This window comes from Hyperoodon ampullatus (genome assembly GCF_949752795.1).
Source record: "Hyperoodon ampullatus genome assembly, chromosome: 1".
NCBI lineage: Eukaryota > Metazoa > Chordata > Mammalia > Artiodactyla > Ziphiidae > Hyperoodon > Hyperoodon ampullatus.
In genome coordinates this window covers 93,121,977-93,127,976 of record NC_136914.1, presented here as the reverse complement: position 1 = coordinate 93,127,976, position 6,000 = coordinate 93,121,977, and the positions used below count along the sequence as shown (strand labels likewise).

Sequence of the window (6,000 nt, the reverse complement as noted above, 5' to 3'; positions counted from 1 at the left end):
CCTTCTTTCTCTCTTCCTCAGTCACCACAGTTGTTCAGATGACTGTGGAAGCAGAAGAGGATAACTGGTGCTCCCCAAAGGCCTTTCACACACTTGTATTGCACACGACCTTTCCTCAATCCTAGGGCACTGGAGCAGCAGTGCTATTTTTCACTAGTAATACTCTGAGCACCACAAACTCTAAGATTGGGACACATAGTGTCAATTTTATGTTAAAAAAAGATTTTTAAAATGATCAGTGTGGGGGGGCTTCCCTGATGGCGCAGTGGTTAAGAATCCACCTGCCAATGCAGGGGACACAGGTTTGAGCCCTGGTCCAGGAAGGTCCCACATGCCGCGGAGCAACTAAGCCCGTGTGCCACAACTACTGAGCCTGCACTCTAGATCCCACGTGCCACAACTACTGAAGCCTGCATGCCTAGAGCCTGTGCTCCGCAGCAAGAGAAGCCACAGCAAGAGAAGCCACCACAATGAGAAGCCTGCAATGGCTTCTGCAACACCACAATGAAGAGTAGCCCCCGCTCTATGCAACTAGAGAAAGCCCAGACACAACAAAGACCCAATGCAGCGAAAAATAAATAAATAAAATACATAAATTAAAAAAAAATGCTGATGATCAGTGTGGGTTGAGAAGATTAACTTCTTTTTTGGAATTATATCTCTGAGTAAAGACTAAGTAAGACATTTTATTTGTTTTCCCAGAGGACCAAGAAATTTGAATTTCTCCAGACAATTTAAAACGCTCCTGATGCAATTTAAAATTCTTCCTCTCACCTAGGAAGATGGTACTCATGGCTGGCACCAAACATTTCTGCTCCTAAGGCCATGTTCCCTAATACCATATCTACCCTATCCAAATATTAATAAATTAGGCTCTAGAACATACAAAATCATACGTTAGTATTCTTGTCCCTATCACTCTTCTTGGGTAGTAACAGAGATAGAGTAATAAGAAGAAAAATAGCTAACATCTTCTGTGAGATTACCAGGTTCCAGGCACTGTGTTCTAGATCCCAACCCATGTGCCTGTTTTGAAAATCATATGCTAGATATGATTCTTCCCTCAACTAATTTCTTAGGTCAGCCATTCCTGTATTACAAGTTTGGTGTAAATTTGGATATGGCAGTTAAGCAAGGTGTAGGCCTGGGGCTTTGATTTTTCACCAGAGATCTTTATCTCCTCAACCCAGAATTCCACGAGAAAAATTTTCCATGTTGCTTCCTTGGCCCATGGGCAGAGTTCTTCTGGTTTCTCTCTTGCTGCCCTTCCTGGTTAGATGCCATGGTCCTGCCTTGAACCTGCCCAGGGCCAGGTCTCCTATCACAGCATATTGAAACTCCTGCCTTTAGCTGCTGGGACCTACTTCTGGTCCAGTAATTCCCCCTAACCCTTCCCCTCCCAGCCCCATGATGTAGTCTATGAGTCTATCACTCAAGCTTTAAGCTTCATCTTTGCTTCTGGCACTAAAAAGCTTTATCTGTCTCTCTTTTAAATTCAGTATTTACTATATTACTAATTTTTAAAACTTAGGCTTTATTTTTTAAGAGCCATTTTAGACTTTAAGGAAAATTGAGAAGATAATACAGAATGTTCCCTACACTACTGCATGCAAGTTTTCTCTGTGATTAGCATGTTACAGTATGTTTGCTAAAATTAATGAACCAACATCGATACATTATTATTAACGAAAGTCCATAGTTTATTCAGATTTTCTTAGTTTTTATCTAAGTTCCTTTTTCTGTTCCAGAATCCCATCCAGGATGCCACATTACCTTTAGTTGTTATGTCTTCTTAGGCTCCTCTTGGCTGTGACAGTTTGTCAGAGTTTCCTTGTTTTTGATGACCTAGGCAGTCTTCAGGAGTACTGTTAAGGTATTTTGTAGGATGCATCACTACTGGAATTTGGCTAATGTTTTTCTTATGATTAGAATGGGCTTATGGGTTTTGGGGAGGAAGATCAGAAAGGTTAAGTGCCATTTTCATCATATCATAATAAAGGTACATACTATCAACATAATTTATGGTCAACATAATGTTGACTTTGATTAGCTGGCTGCAGCAGTGTTTGTCAGGTGTCACCACTGTAAAGTTAGTTTTCCCCCCTTTGCTTTGGCAGGAAGTCTCTAAGTATGGTCCACACTTAAGGAGTGGGGAGTTACACTGCCCTTTATTACTGTTTTTTTTTAATGGTTATATTTAATCAAGGGGTTCTGTGTTGGCACTGTCTATCAAATTGCTGGTTGTAGAAATTGAGTCCTTCCTCAGGATTTGCTGTTCTCCTTAATACAGTGGACACTGGTTTCTTACATTATCTCTGCAGCATCTCACATGAACAGCTACTACATCCTTCTTTTGCTTTTTTCTCTCCCTTTACTTGTAACACCACACTCTCTGAGTTTGCCTCTCACCACTTTGGCTAGTTTCTCTCAATTTCCTTTGTCAGTCCTTCCTCCTGTCTCCATCTCTACTTATTGTAATTCCTTCACCCTACATCATCTTGTCTTCTCACTCTCTCCCGGGGACCTCACCTCTTGGCTTTTGAGCCATCTAGGGCACTTCTATGGCTGCCTTTACCATCTATGAGTTGATGGGTCCCAAATGTTTTTATTTCCTGCCAAGACTTATCTTTTGAGCCTCTCCCTCTCCTCTTTCTCTCTTCTCCCTGTCTTATTTATCTCTTCATTCATCTACCCACATATCTATCCATCTGTCTGTCTAATATCCCTGTCTATCTAACTATGTTCTACTGGGCATCTCCACTTGGTGTCCACTAAATCCATTATTCTCTCCTACAAACCAGGGAAATTTTTAGGAGTAGCTGAACTCAGGGGACTCAGGACATGGTCATCAGGAAAAGTCATGTTTGCTTCATCCCTTGGTTCTGCTTCCCCCAGTGTTTGCATCATTCTTAGACTGTTTCTACTACTGTAAGAGCAACATGGTTCCTAGTAGATTCATAGAAAAAGAGATCCCCCTGTTCCCAATAGTTATGTTAAAAGTTCTGGTATTGAATCTCATTGGTTCTGTCTGAATCATGTATCTGTTCAAACCAATTACTCTGCCCCAAGGTATCCCATGCTCTCTGACTTGCCACCCTAGGTCATATGCACACTTGGAATTGGGGATGTGCTCAGCTTAATCCAATCATCTGTACTGAGAGTAGGGGAGATATGATTTACCACAAATTGTCCGGGGAGGGGAGGATGAGTGCTGTTTTCAGAAGAAGTAGGGTATACATGCTGGGTAAGTTGGACTACTGGTCTCCCATTTGGGGATTTTAAAATGCACATCTGATAATGTCATGGCTTGGCTTCACATCCCCAGTGTATCTTCCTTACTTTTAGGATGAACTTCTGGCTCTTTATCAAGGTCTTCAAGTTTCTCTCAAACCTCTTTTATCCCATTGCATTTTGGCTCTGCCTTCCTTGCTATGGTTCAACCACACTTTGGTTTTTACCTGATTTGGGTCATGTGCTTTTCTGCCTCAGAGTCTTTTTTTTTGTTAATGAAAATAAGCTTTATTACATCGAGTAATAAATACAAAGATGCAAACAGTTCCATTTTCTTCCAGATGTTTGGATCAACTTACAGGAAAGGCAGAACTGAAATCTACATACAGTCTCAGGAAAAATTTCGGGGATCCTTGTTGGGTTTGGTTTGGGAGGTTGCTCCTCTGTATGTATAACTTGTGCATTTTTAAAATCGACTTCAAAGCACTAATAGTCATGCAAATGCTTAAGCAAAAAAGAATTTACGTTAAGCAGAATCTATAGTGTATGGGAAACGAGGGGACCAGCTACTAGTTAAGTGTGCTGTCAAGTCTGCACTACAAAAAAACCCTTCAAGTTGTATCAGCTTATGAAAAGGAACAAAGAACAATCCGGGTAACATAAATGTATTCAAAAGAGGAGAGCGAGACACTGGTATCTTGGAGGCAAACTAGTTTGCTGTAAGATAGGTAATTTTTACGTGCATCTTTTGAATCAATGCTTTAAAAAACAACAACAAACACCTGAGTAGTTCCTAAATATTTAAAATGTAACTCCCAATCAACTGCAAAATCTTTCCTCAATCTTACAGGCTGTAGATTCGGAGCCTAGTGAACCATGGGAGGGGTAGGGGGAGGAGAAACCAAACTGTTACCATTTTGAAAACAAAAGTTTCATCTGAACAGGGGAGATGAACTGTAACTTCTTCTCTCCGAAGAAGATGGAAAACCGTCCAGGGTCACAAGGCGGCTAGGACCTGGCATTCCGTTCCGTCTCAGCCAAGCACTCCAGCACCAATCCTCGAGCGTGGATGATGCCTCGTTTTAGTCTCTCCATCGCGCTCTTGCTGCCCGCATAGGTGGGTCTGATCTCTTTCCCCAGCTCTTCGATGATGGCCAACAGCTCAGCGTATTTGCTCTGGGGCACCTACCTGGCTGTTCCCAGTTCCCTGGGTGTAGCCTAGAGATGGCGGCCCGTAGTCACTCAGCAGCTGGCGGTACTGTGAAGACGTCGCCATACTGGTCGAGGGCGGGTGGACACTCCCAGCGGCGTTGAGGGAGGCGGCGGGCATGTGCGCGGTCAAGTTCGGTTTGTAAGACATCCCCCCGAGCCGCGGGGTGCGCCAGGGCGCAGCGGGGCCCGGCCCGCGAGGGCGGCGGCGAGGCGGCCCTAGCGTCTGTGCGCCCGTCCGTGCGCCCGCCGAGCTCCCGTGCACTTTTTGTTGTTGACGGCTCGGGCCGCACCGGCAAATATGGCCGTCCCTCACCCTGACACCCGCTGCAGTATATCACCCATACATCGGGCGGGCGCAAGGGCGCAAGGGCCTCAGAGTCTTTAAGTATTGCTATAGATAATGTTTGTGTTCTCCTCAAATTTCTATGTTGAAATCTTACCCCCCAATGTGATGGTATCAGGAGGTGGGGCCTTTGGTAGACGATTAGGTCATGAGGGCGGATAAATAAATCTCTGTTGTTCATAAGCCACCTAGTCTGTGGTATTCTGTGACAGCAAGACAAACATGCCATTTTCACTGCCTTAGAACTTTCTCCTCTTTTCTATTTCCCCACCCTCATACTTTTGCTTAGCTCATTATCTTAAATGTCATTTCCCCAGAGGAGAATTCCTGATTTCTCAGGATAAGTTAGGTCCATTAGCTCTCATGGTCCCCTGTACTTCTCCACAGGATTGATCACAATTCTGATAGTTAATTATTTTTATAGTTGTCTGTCACCCTTCCCACATGGACTTTATGCTTCATGAAGGCAGGGACTGTGTTTCATTCACTACCTTATTGCTAAACCCTAGTTCCTGGTGCAGAGAATGGCACACGGGAGTAATTCAGTGCATATTTGTTTAATGAAGGAATGAGTGAACAAATGAGGGTTTACATGCTGTCTTAGCTCAGGCTGCTGTAACAAAATACCATAGACTGGGTGGCTTAAACAACAGAAATTTATTTCTCACAAGTTCTGGAGACACTGGAAGTCTGCAGAAAGATCATAGTGCTCGCCAATTTGGTTCCTGGTGAGAACCAGCTTCCTGGCTTGCAGATGGAAGTCTTCCTTCTGTGTCCTCACACCAAGGCAAGGGTGGTGGGGAGAGTAAGCTCTCTGGTGACTTCTTATAAGGACGCTAATCCTGTCCTGAGGACCCCAGCCTCATGATCTCATCTAAACCTAATTACCTCCCAAAGGCCCTGTCTCCAAATACCGTCCCCTTGGGGGTTAGGGCTTCTGTATATAAATTTTGGGGAGACACGATTCAGCTCATAGCACATGCATTATCTCATTTGACCCTTGATAACCCCATGACATAGGTCCCATTTCAGGATGAAGAAAAGGAAGCTTAGAAAGTTGAAACTACCCAAGGCCACTCAGCTAGGTAATGACAGAACTTGGAAGTTTTCAAATCTAGGGATATTTGCCTTAAAAGCAACTGCAGATTTGCTGCCTCATGAGGCCTCTGAGGCACCTTCCTGTTTGGTTTTGAGCCTTTTGGTGTGAGGGTAAA

At 43.8% G+C, this 6,000-nt stretch overlaps 1 pseudogene across 1 annotated transcript; it reads right to left on the bottom strand.

Annotated features, from left to right (window-relative positions):
* Nucleotides 1–4,239: 4,239 nt before the first annotated feature.
* Nucleotides 4,240–4,591, bottom strand: LOC307054330 (cyclin-dependent kinase 2-associated protein 1-like; annotated as a pseudogene). The gene has a single exon. The product of its transcript is annotated as a cyclin-dependent kinase 2-associated protein 1-like (transcript).
* Between the last annotated feature and the right edge of the window lie 1,409 nt (nt 4,592–6,000).